The sequence below is a fragment of the Dipodomys spectabilis genome, unplaced genomic scaffold, assembly GCF_019054845.1.
Source record: "Dipodomys spectabilis isolate Male_0828 unplaced genomic scaffold, ASM1905484v1 ptg000001l, whole genome shotgun sequence".
NCBI classification, from domain to species: Eukaryota; Metazoa; Chordata; class Mammalia; order Rodentia; family Heteromyidae; genus Dipodomys; species Dipodomys spectabilis.
Window position 1 is genome coordinate 18,334,575 of NW_024870678.1, and position 13,084 is coordinate 18,347,658.

The 13,084-nt window shown below is 45.4% G+C and overlaps 1 protein-coding gene across 4 annotated transcripts in view; it reads left to right on the top strand.

Annotated features, from left to right (window-relative positions):
• Positions 1 to 6,859: 6,859 nt before the first annotated feature.
• Positions 6,860 to 13,084, top strand: part of L3mbtl3 (L3MBTL histone methyl-lysine binding protein 3) — a 103,245-nt gene continuing 97,020 nt past the window's right edge. The window contains exons 1-2 of one of the 4 annotated variants that reach the window (XM_042695032.1): positions 6,860 to 6,967; positions 10,873 to 10,951. The gene's annotated coding sequence lies outside the window, so the exon portion shown is untranslated. Of the gene's footprint in view, positions 6,968 to 8,840; positions 9,057 to 10,872; positions 10,952 to 13,084 lie in introns of those variants that run through there. The other 3 variants (XM_042695228.1, XM_042695107.1, XM_042695161.1) reach the window with 3 other exon arrangements.

Below are 13,084 nucleotides of genomic sequence, written 5' to 3' on the forward strand. Positions count from 1 at the left end.
CATGGCTGTGACATGAAGTGTGGCCCAGTTACCAGGAAAGGGGCAAGAAATACAGCATATAATAATGTAGAATTCATATAATAATGTTTTTCTTTTTCTGGTCCTGGGGCTTGAACTCAAGGTCTGAACATGGTTCTTGAAATGCTTTCTGCTTAAGGCCAGCACTCTATCATTTGAGCCATAGTGCCACATCTGGCTCTCACTGAGTAGTTTATTGTAGATTAGAGTCTCCAGGACTTTTCTGCTTGGGCTGGCTTTGAACTGTGATCCTTAGATCCCAGCCTCCTGAATGGCTAGGATTATAGTTGTGAGCCATCAGTGTCCATCTAATAATATTCTTCTTTAACTTATGTAATAAGTGCTTATTGCACACTTTCTTCATGCAGGTACTGTCCTGGCACTAAGAGTGAGGGAGATAAAACTCTTGCAATGCACTTGAACAGGCAACTTTCTAAAGAAGCCATGCAGATGGCCAATCACTAAGCAAAACATGCTCAACATTACTTGTCAGGGAAATGCAAACTTTTGCCACCCTGATGAATAATTACCTCACACTGTTTAGGATGGCTATTATCAAAAAGATGAAAGAGAAGAGTGGACAAAGATATAGAATATCTATCCCATATATACTGTAGATGGGAATGTAAATTGCTAAAGCCCTTATGGAAAACCATATAGCGGCTCCTCACAAAATTAAAAGTGAGGCTGCCATATACAGTGCAGTGATCCAGAGCAGTTCTCACACCTGCACCTTTTGCTCCACCTGCCAGCTAAATGTGCTCTTCCATGTAGTGACTACATTTTGTTTTATGGGCTTTGTTTTGTTTTGTTTTGTTCTGGTCCTGGAGCTTGAACTCAAGGCCTTCAGTTCTTTGTTTAGCTTTTTTGCTCAAGGCTGGCCCTCTACCAGACAAGCCATCCCTCTCTCCTTTTGGCTCTTTGCTGATTAATTGGAGATACAAGTTCCCGGAGGCTTTGAATCTCAATTTTCAGATCTCAGCTACGATTACAGATGTGAGCCACCAGTGCCCAGCCCTGTGTTTTTTTTAAGTATAGTATTTTTTTTTGTTTTGTTATTATAAAGGTAATGTACAAAGGGTTACATGTAAGTATAGTTTTTAATACATCATTCGTTTTCCTCCTCTTCCATGCTAGGAATTAAACTTAGAAACCCCAGCATCTCAGGCAAAGGCAGGCAATCTATCATTGAGATACATATATCTCCAGCCCAACCCCATCCTCTTTTTTTTTTTCTTTTCTGTCAGTTGTGGTGCCTGAACTCAGGGGCTGAGTGCTGTCCTGAGTGCTGAGCTTTTTTGTACTGAAGGCTCTACCACTTGGGCCACAGGGCCACTTTTGGTTTTTGAATGGTTAATTGGAGATGAAAGTCTCCAGGGGACTTTCTCCCCACGCTGGTTTAAAACCAGATCCTCAGATCTCAGCCTCCTGAGTAGCTAGGATTAGAGGCATGAGTCACTGGTGCCCAGCTCAATCCTGTCATTTTTTAGAAACAGTGTTTCACTGTCTTACCCAGGGCTGGGCCTGAACTTTCATCAGGGTACTGGGATTAGAACTGGCACAATACCATTTTCTCTCTTATGAATTGTTTACCTTTTCTGATTTCTTACAACCAACGTTGCCTCTATTATCTCCTGCTCATATGGCCAAATGTGTGAGTGTGATTGGCCTTTTATATAAGCAAGCTTTGTTGACTCATGTGCTACTACTACCCATGTTCAGTTCTTGTGTAAATGCATATCCCTAAACCAATCAGTTGTGGCCAGGCCAATTTAAATGGGTGAACATTCTAGAGATAAGGGAACTGAAAGCTATTGTCTCAGTGCCCACTAATACTGTATAGTTATAAGGCTTCTAGATTTTAATTGAGTGTGTCATGGGGAAAATAGTATTTTTTTTTGTTAGAAGCCAATTTATAGCCCAGTATTATTCCACTCTTCTGAATATGTCAGGAATATTTCTATCTCTACCTTCTTTTTTGTATCTAAATGAAATGATAACATTCTCATCTATCCAGAGGCTTTTATGTATCTAATTTCCTTCAGCTGATACATACACATTTACTTACTTGATAATATATTCTTTTTTTGACCCTCAGCATTTCTCCTTTCTTCTTTCCCTTCCCCCTCTCTTTTATCTTCCTTCCTTCCCTCTTTCCTTCTTTTTGTCCTTCCTATTCTCCTTTAAACAGGGTTTTGTCATGTGTAGCTTGTAGTCTGCGTAGCTCAGGCTGGCCTCAAACTTGAGATCCTCCTACTTCACTCTCAAGAGTTCTGGCGTTACAGATGTGTACCACCATACTCCTCTTGCTCTCAGCATTTCAGTCACATTTCATTATCAAGAGTACTGTGTGTTACAAGATAGTGAATTATGAAACCAGGATTCAAATTAAAGTATCTACATCACTCTTTCACAGGAAGATCAAGCTCAGCTCTTATAAATATAAGAATCTTGGCCAATCAATGTTAACATTATTTTATACTTTGAAAATCATGAGGAGACCAGGTGTTGAAGGCTCCAGTCCGTAATTTTTGCTACTTAGGAGGCTGAGATCTAAAGATCACTATTCAAAGCCAGCTGGGGTAGGAAAGTCCGTGATACTCTTATTGCCAATTCACCACCAAAAAACCCACAAAAAACCACCACCAACAAACAAACAGAAGTAGAGGTGTGGCTCAGTGTTAAAAGTACTAGCCTGGAGCAGAAAAACTCAAGGATGGCTCCTAGGCCCTGAGTTCGAGGCCCACAGCCAAAATAAAATCGTAATTATAAAGGCTGAAGAATGTGCAAGTTGACTCACACTTAATACATTAAAAAAGATTGATTTTAGAAAAAGTTTCTAGAAAAACATAATTTTACCTTAAGACCAACAACACGCATTATAACATGGGAGTTATAACATGGGGTTGGGGAAGCAGTTGGAGGCTCTGAAAAATGACCAAATCTAACTAGCCCCCAAGGAATGGAATTCATGACCTTTATCTCATTAGCACTGACTTAGCTCAACTGAATTAGCTATTCATTGATAGCCCTTTTTTATTTTTATTTTTTAAAGATAGGGTCTTACACAGTCCTCACAGGCCTTGAAAGTCCAACTCTAGAGCCTCAGCCTGATAGCAGATGGATGAACCTTCCCTTCTTACTTAAACTTTATTCCCCGGTTCCATATTATTCATACTAACATTTGAGGTGTTCTCCTTATATGGAGAGAGGCAGGGAATGACACAACTTTCAAACAGACATAATAAATTACTGATTGTTTTTATTGTCCAACTTGGGAGAGAATTGAAGTCCTAACAAGTGAGGCGACCTGCTAAATGTTTCCCCGTAGAGACAGGAGAATTGGATCAAACACCAATTCCTTGGACTTCATTCCTGGGCACTTTCTATTTGTGTGAGCCTGGCGCATGGAAGCCATCCCTGAATTCACCCATTACAGGAGTGTGTCCTGTCTGTACAGAACAAACTTGCTACTAGGAACAGAAAGTTTGTGAGTGGGGTTTATGCAGAGTAGAGTTACAGGTTAGAGTACAGTAGGGGTTTTAGATGACCTTTCCTTGGGTGCCAAAGAGTAGCTTCAAAAAAAATCTCTGAAGTGTGAGTACCGTGATTTATTTACAATATTTTCCATGTAAAATGACATTGGCTTTTGCATATTTAGGGATGGAGTAACTTAAAATCATTTTAAGGTGTGCGGCAATTTGGGAATACATACATAACACATAAATAATTAAATAAATAAATAAAGGGATGAGCCACTTCTTCTGGTTGAGATCAGAGAAGATGCAGGCCTGGATGTGAAGGATGAGTGCAGAACACAGGGTAAAGAAAGGTGAATGGGCACGGGTGGGAAGAGTGGGGAGAGATTGTCCAGATGAAGTGATGCTATGAAAGAAGGTATTCGTAAAGACTCATTAACCACAATTGCAGGAGGTTGCAAGCTTCTAGTAGTAAATCACCATTGCAGAAAGATATAGGGGAAAATACCCATTTATATGAAGAATAAAACAATGTTACCTGGATTCTAATGCTATATTCTGCTTCTGCCTCAGACGGTGATGTCAAAAAATTCTTTGTAAAAAATAGTCATTGGTACCCACTTTGGAATTATTATTCTTATGGCTGAGTACCTTTAGGATCTCCATGACCATAATTCACATCTTGAAAACAATGATCTCTTGAGGAGAAAGACAATGTATTGCAGACAGCATCAGGTCATCCTTCCTTCTGTTAGTGAACCTCAGTCAGAACAAGCATCCAGGCAAACATTGTTCTCTAAACCTTTGGGCCTTCTCTGATTGGTTCATTTTCCCAGATATCTTCTGGAAAGGGGAATCACACATCCTGGTTGCTGCACTTTTAGGAATCAGCTGGACCATCATATCTGAAAAACACTTTTCTCTATTGCCTCTGGTGCTCTTCAGTCATCGCTGCTACTATAATATTTACTACTATAATATTCATCATATTGGGCAATAATGACCAGTTCAGTACACTGTCTCTGTCACCTGATTACTTTTGAGACAAGGCCTAGTTTTGATCACTTTATCCCTCTCAGTGTGCGCGGACAGGCAGGTAGGCCGTTCATAGTATTTATAAACCCTTCCCCCTCCCCCTTTGGCCAGTCCTGGGGCTTGGATTCAGGCCTGGGCTCTGTCCCTGAGAATTTCTATGCTCAAGGCTAGTGATCTACCACTTGAACCACAGCACCACTTCTGTTTTTTTTTTTTTTTTTCTGAGTAGTTTAGTTTGGAGATAAGAGTCTCACAGACTTCCCTGCCCCATTGGTTTCAAAGCTTGGTCCTCGGATCTCAGGCTCCTGAGTAGCTAGGATTACAGGCCTGAGTCACCAGAGCCCCACCATTTACAAATACTTAGAAATAACATGCATAAATTATCTAAAGAGAATAAATGAGATGATTTTTTTTTTTTTTTTTTTTGTTGGTCATGGGGCTTGAACTCGGCCTGGGCGCTGTCCCTCAGCTCTTCAGCTCAAGGCTAGCGCTCTACCACTTGAGCTACAGCGCCACTTCCTGAGATGAATTTTTAGAGATAAGAATCTAAAATTAATTTTAATTTTTTTAGGCGGATGGCAAGGACTTACTTGAACAGAAAACTCATGCAAAGACTTTCCTGCTCCCATTTGTAATAGTCTGCCTTTGGCCATTTGGCTACTTATTATTCAAGAGCTAGGAAGAAGAGAGTAGCTGAAATTCCTACTCTTTGACAAAGCTGTTTGGAAGCATCTTTGAGAGAGGTTGGATGTAGGGAGTGAATCCATAGTTAAATGGTGGTGGTGGGATTCTCTACATCTCTAAAGGGAACTCAGCCTTCTTCCTTCACACCCTGAACCAAGGGCTTCCCAACACACAAATTATGGTCTATACATTCATTTCAGCTTTGCAGGGATGGCACCTTTGTTTCAATGTGCATATCATGCCTTGGTTTTTTGTTTTTGTTTTTTTTTTGGTTTGAGGAATTTGGTCACTATACCAACCTAAGAAATAGTGGAGTGGTCTGCTTCTCTAGGGTAATTTCATGGTCCTAGGGAAGAATTTCTAATAGTTTATTTTTCTGAAACCAGTTCAAGGAATATTCTTTAAGTGAAAAAAATTCAATCAAGAATAATATTACTTACATTTCAGAAGAAGGATTTTTAATACAGAATTTCCATCTGTGATATATTTAAATTCTAAGCCTCAAGCAATAATTTCAGCAAAAGGCCTCCTTTACCTTTTATTAGATACAAAATAAATATTCCAATCTGGAGGTGGTAGCATCTTCTTATCTTCTCACCCTGAAAAGTCTAAGATTTGCTCAACCATTTCTGACACCACACATGCTACTTAAAAAAAAAACAAATTCTGGCAGAGGAAGCTCTCTTATTGGCATCAAAACGTTCATCACCACTTTAATTGACTTGAATTATTTTGTCCACACTCATATCTAGTAGAAAAGGAGATTGGTGAGTTGCCCAAAAGACAGTTTGCAGTCAATACGTGGAAAAGCTGTCAATACTGAGAAATCCAATACTCTCTTGATCTAGTTTTGACATGTTGACAAAGACAGGTTTTGCTATTTAGGACCAGATTCTTGACCCTTTAGACCAGATTCTTGACAAGGTACTTTCACAATGATTTTCAAGTGGAGGTAAGGACTCGCAGAATCTCACAACACAGGCCTAACCCCTTGAAGATATAAATACAGATCACACTTAGGAAGTGTAGAACACACGCGCAAGTTTTATTTGTATAGTTTTTAATGCATTCTTCCAGTCCTAAAAAGGGTGTGTGTGGGGGGGGGGGGTGGAAGAGGGAGGGAGGAGAGGATTGAAGTCTATAAAAGCTTGAAACTTTATCTCCTGTGTTTCATGACCTGTAACATACATTTAGCCTTTGGGTAATAGGGTTGGTGTAAAAGTAAGGCCCACTCTTCTAATGGCTGAATACATATATTTAAACAGCAAGCACACCGTGGATTATCTTTTCCGAGAAGAACTGCCTTGGGGAGGAGTAGAAAAAAAAAAGTAAAGTGAAAAATAGACAAAGAAATCTATAACCTTAAAGCAGTTCTTTCACATTTGTTTATAGACTGTTCTGGAACCAGCTTGGAAACGAAGACCAGGAGAGCGACAAGATGCACCTGAGACAGTATCTGCGGGCGGCTGCATTTGCCAAGCGGCTTTCTTGCTGCTGCTTCCCAGCGGCGAAGGCGCAGCAGCAGTAGCAGCAGCAGCAGCGCAGCCAGCGCGAGCCTCCCGGCAGCGGCGGCGGCGGCGGCGGCGGCGGCGGCGGCGGCGGCAGCGGCGGCGGCGGCGGCACCGGCACCAGCGCAGTTTCCCCTCTCCCCAGCCCTGACTCTACGCGCACATGCGCACTGCGCCCGCAGCCCTGGACCATTTGTCAGGACTACTCGTGAGACGGAGAAAAAAAAAAGAGAAAATTTGGGGGTAAGAAGCGGTTGATCGGATCTAATCTGTAATTAATCCGCAGCTCTGTCCGTGCCCCAGCCATTCGTGGGTTTTTTTTCTGGGTGCGGATGAAAGTTAAAGAGCCCTAGAGAGGGAAGGAAGCGCACCCTCGTCTTGTGAAACGGATCAGGGGAGGGGAAGGACAGAAGGGGTTTCTCCCCCACTTCTCTGCGCCTCTGGGAAACAGGAGAAAACTTAATCCCGGGGAAAAAAAGTGGGCAAGTGACTCGGAAACGGCTGGAGGGGGAGTCTCTGGCATCTCACTCCCAAGTAGTGAGTGCGAGTGTGAAAGAGGAACAAAAGAGAGAGAAAAGAGAAAGGAAAAAATGGGGGGAGGAGAGACTTGTATTTTTTTCTTTGCGCGCACACGGGGAAGGGTGTGGGGGGCCGTGCGGAAGGGAGCCGGGGCGAGGCGGCCGCACCGGGCTCTCAGGGGCGCGCAGGCGGGCGGGATGCGTGTGGGCCCCCTCCTCCGCGGCCCCCCTCGCCCCGGCTTGTCACTTTGGTCGCTTTCGTGACACCGGGCGCGGGGTGGGGGGGGGGAAGGGAGCGCGGCGGGCGCCGAGGTGCGTGTCCGAGTGGGCGCCGCGGAGCCCGCAGCCCGGGGCGGGTGAGCGGCGGCGGCGGCGGCGGCCGAGGCTGGGGCGCCGGAGGGGGGCGCGGGGGCGGCCGGGGCCGCGGATCGGTGCGGCGGGAGACGCGAGCCCCGCGCGCCGCCCCTGCGCCCCCCCCCCCCTCCGCCCGTGTGGCCTTTGTGCCGGGCGCGCACCGGAGAGCGAGCCGAGCGAGCGCGAGAAGTACAAGTACGGGAGACCGAGGCAGTGGGAAAAGAGGCCGGGCCACTTTCTTCTCCGCTCGGGCTGCGGAGAATGGACTGGTTGAATGTGCAGGCGCGTCTCCCCGGCGTGTGCTGTGTGTGTGCGCGGCCGAAAGGCCTCCCCGACTCCCACGGCGCACACGCACACTCACACGCACGCACACACACGGACCCGCTGCGGGGCTCGGCGGCCGCCGCCGAGAGTTTGCGTGTGCTTCCTCGCCGCCTGCCCCCCCTTCCCGACCGAGTGTGTGAGAATTTCATATAGATCAGCTCCAATTTCCGCCATTTTGGGAAAGTTGCACAAAAATAAACCCTCCGGTTTATTTCTGCCCGAGGCAGGAAAGTGCTTCGGGGAGCGAGCGAGGCGGCGCGGGCCCGCGGACGCCGTCCGCGCGGGGGAGGGTGCGGGCCGCGGCTTGGGCCGGGAGCCCGCGCCGTCGCGGCGTTCGCCCCGCGCCGTGCCGTGCCGTGCCGTGCCGCGCCGGCTGGGCGCGGGCGTGTGTCGGGAGGTGGCGGCGCGGGGCGGCGGGCTTGCGGTGTGGGGCGCGGGGTGGGGTGGGGGTGGGGGGCTGGAGGCAGGCGGGCGGGCGGGCGGGCGGGTGGAGGGCGCGGGGCTGCCAGCCCTGCAACTTGTTTACGCCCGCCTGGTCTACTAGGCAGGCCGGCGGGGTCGGGAGACGGGCCGCCGCCCGCCACGCACCGCGTGCGTGTGCCATTTCGGAATAATGGGTTTTGCACACTCGCGTCCTGGGCCCGGCCGCGGCGGCGGCGGCGGCGGGTTGGGGGGAAGTAGAGGCCGGCGGGGGTGGGGATCGGGAAGCGCAGGAGCAGAGGCATCCGCCGCGCGCCCCGCGAGCTGCGGGGGGGGGGGGGGTGGGGGGAGGGAGGGAGGAGGGAGGAAAACTTGAGATCCCCGGGAGGGGAGGGGGCGCGGTGGCACGGGCGGGGGCAGGGCGCAACTTCGGCACTGGTGGTAAAACTTTAATTACCTTTAAAGAAAAAAAACAAAACGGGGGGTGAGAAGGGGTTACGCTTTCAATCAGCCCCCCGATTCCGGCCAGAGCTCGGCCCACCGCGCGACCGTGAGAGAAAGTTTAAACGCGGGCGGGTTCCTCCTCGCCTTCCTCGCTCAGGGGTGGGGGTGTCTGGCTCTCCTATCTGCGCCCCGAGAGATTTGGGGGTGCCGAGCCGCACTCCCGGGTCGCGTGGACCGAGACTCTGGCCCCACCCTTCCACCGGGAGGCGAAGGTAAACGGCGCTTTGGTTTCCCTTCTCAGTTCCCCGGCCGCCACCACCCCGCTTCCTTTTCCTCCTCCTCCTCCCCCTTCCCTCTGATAATTTTTTGAGGGGGGGAACCAAACCACCCCCCCAAAAAAAAACCCCGGAGTCTCTTTCCTTATGCAACTTCCTCGGGCGCCTGGAGCCCAGCCCTTCCCCCTCCCGCATCCCAGGCCCGCTCCTTGGCCACCTCGGGGCCATCGCCGGAGGAAAAAAATGCAGACGAAATCATTCAAAGTGCACGGAAGCAAAAATAGATTAAAAAAAAAAAAGGCTCCAAGTAAGGGGCAACTGAGATGAGAAATAAAGACATTTGGGGTGGTGGGCGGAAGGGGGGAGGGGGCGTCGGCCGGGGGTGACGTGCGTCGCCTCTCCGCGCTGATCTTCCCCGATCGTGGTCTGAGCCACGTCTTTATCGGGGTGCGGGGCCCCGGAGTCTCCGTGGCGAGAGCTATCTTGGTCGCGTGGATTTTTTTTTTTTTTTTTTGCGCAAGTTTTTAGAAAAACACTGCCTCGGAGTAGTGAGCATTTCTCCGGAAAGTTTCAAGTGCAGCCACACAGCGAACGTGCAAAAACTGGCCAAGGGGAGACCTCTAGTGGTTAGACGCATCGCAAGTTCGCGGGGCCGAGAGCAAAGTTTGGCCTTTTTACTTGTAGCTACGTAGTCCCTTCGGACGTGGAAGTCATTAGAGGACCTGAGCCGCGAGCAGCAGCCAGATGTGGTGGGGAAGGATGCTGCTGCTCCGCAGAGTTTGGGAAAGAATGAGCTCCGGTGAATTAGGAGCTTTGGGGACCCTCTGATTCTCGCTGTTGTTTCGTGTGGCATTGTGTTGCAGGCCTTCGTGTTGCTTCTGTGGGGGAAGACACTGGGCTTCCATTCTGCGAGTGGCGATTGGGCACTGTCAGAATCAGAAGCAATAGTTCGATTTATGTATTTGTCTCCCTCGGTGTCTTTCACCGAGTTGTCAGTCACGAACAGCAGCGGAGGACTCAATTGTAAAGAGTGTTAGTAAAATACAAAGCAAAATGTGCCTAAAACTGAAAAAAAAATGAGATACACTTTCAAGATTGGCTTTTGATGTGAGCTGGTCACTTTGTTCTGAGGTATTTAAGGCTAACCTTTTGTTTCTTAGCTGTATGACATATATGTATATATATATATGTATATATGATCATACATAAGTAGGCCCTTTTAGTTGTGTGTAATTTTCTTTCATTGGGCAAAGATTAGTTCTGAATACTGAGTACTTGATGTCATCTGTAATTTAAAACACTTCATTATGTGGGTTAAAAAGCTGCTTACCTAACCTACATAACACCCCCCCCTCCCTGTTTTTGAAACAAATCTTTTCAAAAAGTAAAGCATCTAATTAAAGATAAAAACAGCAAGAGAAAGAGAAGTTGTGTCAAATGGTCCCCATAACTAGTTTCACCTACTTGTCATTCAATTCACATAATGGTGTTTTGTTTTGTTTTTGTTTGAGACAAGCCCTTATGAAGCCAGGCTGGCCTTGAACTTCTGATCCTCCAGCTTCAGCCTCCAGAGTGCTGATATTGGCAGCTCTCTCATCTACAATAAGGGATTTTATTGAGTAAATTTAGGCTATGGGAATGATATAAGTGATGAAAATTTCACCTCACCCAGAGCTAGTTCATTTTAATATACAAAGTGATCAAGTCAATATTTGAGAATGTAAATTTATTAATTTTGGATTGCGGATAGAACTTTTTGATGACAATTCTTTTTTTTTAACCCCTACCCCCCTCCTTTTTAAATGAATGTTAGATCCTTCAGAGAAGTCTTGGGGGGTGTTCACCAGTTGTGAAGTCCGTCCGACTGTTCCGACTTTCATTACAACTACAAGGTAAGATCGACTTGTTGATGTGAATCACTTGACTTGCCTTAAATTTTAAAGACCTCATTTGGAAATTAGGATGGAGTATGGGACGGAGTCAGCAGAAAACCCAAGTTTGTGGGGGCTGCTTGGGAATTATGTGAACCTATTGACACCAAGTCTGATTAAGGCTTGAAAAAACCATTAGGAAAAAGGAGATTGCCCTGGATAAATCTTTAGAGTGACTTCTTACTTGATTCTTCATTAGCATTTCAGCACCTGTTTTCTACTGAAAACAAACTGGAATTCAGTATTAGTTTTTGGAATTGAAGAAGTGGGGGAACTGGAACAAAAGAAATTGTAGATGAATGTAACTTTCAGAGATATACAGTGACTGGGAAGATTCTGGAATTTTAAATGTCTTTGGAGTCCATGGTGAGACTTAATAGCTAAAATTTGCAGTGAGTTTGTATACGATTCCTGGTACCTAGCAAGTGCCAGATAGCATGTTGTGTCATAAGGGTAGAATGAATCAGCATAGATTTGTTAACTTTTGAACCAGTCTCCACAGGGAAGATAGCTGTTGTCCAGTAAGATCTTATCAGTAATTTTAGAATGTGTTGGTTTATCCCCAATAATCCAGGACCCATTCACAGACGTAAATAAATCTCTAAGTACCTTTGTGTCTCTTCTTCCCATCTCTTCTGCTTGTTTTCCTACCTTTTCTGTCATGAGCATTAAAGGGGCTGGTAATTCTTATTTGGCAAAAATGAAAAGTAATGAAAATTAGCCTTCCTTTTATGAGCAGGACTAATAATCCTGTTGACTCAGGTATGACTGAGAAGTCACATGGAGTAGTTTTCTAGGCAGGCAGTTTGACCACTTGAGCCATGTTCCCAGTAAGCTTGTTATTTTTCCATCTGGAAAATGGGAACCACAATACTTGCCACGCTTGTTAAAAATTTCTTTTAAAAATAGTTATTATTGTTTTAAAGGATCAAACAAAATAAGATCTTGAGCACTATAAAGAATTACTCATTTATGGCTGCCGTATTATCATTTCACCTTAGTTATGCTTTGTGAAAGGCAGGAGCTAGATTTTCTAGGGCAGAACATGGTGCTTTAATTCCTGGCTAAGATGTTTAGATTGGTTTTGGGCATGTGTATTATATACTCTTGTCAAAACATTTCTAGCAGTATTTTTCTTTCTTGAGAAAAAGTAATTTATCTTTGACAGTAGTGGTTCCTAAGGGAGGGACTGTGTTCTAACGTGGTGCTGGGTACAAAGCCCACAATTCATCTCAAATCAATCATTTAATAAGTAGAAGAGGTAAATGAAAGAAATACTTTAACATGAGGCCTACTTATGGAAATGGTCAGGTGGTGGAAGAAGAGTTGTTGCGAGGGGAATTCATGTGCTGTAATTAAAACTTTGGTTTCCTGAGTCTGCTGGGAGTAGAGGATAATAAAATAGGTAAATGGGATAGTGGTGATTTAAACTAGTGGGAGACCAAGGAAATGATTCTGGTGAATGGCTGAATTTAGGGAAAGATCCACATAAGACTTTCTCCAGCTGCATTTTTAAGTCTTTTTCTGCTATATTCTGTATATAAATATAAACTTATTTACATACATGCATATGCTACATATTATAGCCAACACTCTAAACTCTAGGTAAAAAACAAATCACAAGTACTATTTGTCATGATGATATTGAACTTGACACTTTTTTTTTTTTGCCAATGTACAGTGGGACCCCATTTGACTATTTTGCTCAAGGCTGGCACTCTACCACTTGAGCCATACCTCCACTTCCACCTTTTTGGTGGTTAATTGGATTTTAGAGTCTCATGGATTTTTTTCTACCAAAGGTGGCTTCAAACCATAATCCTTAGATCTCTGCTTCCTGAGTAGTTGGGATTATAGCCATGAGTCCCTGGTGACTGGATATGTTTTGGTTTTATTTCATCTCTCTCTTTTGTAGTTTATCCAATCCATGTTCTAAAAAAAGAAACGTGTCCTATTCAATTACTCCTGGAGGATTTTAGAGTTGGTTCTTGGACAATTTTGACTGGCTTGTTACTTTTAAGATCTATGTTCTATTTCAACTAATGCTGGTTATAGTAATATTATAGTTACTTCATGAGGTGTGGGAAAAGGATA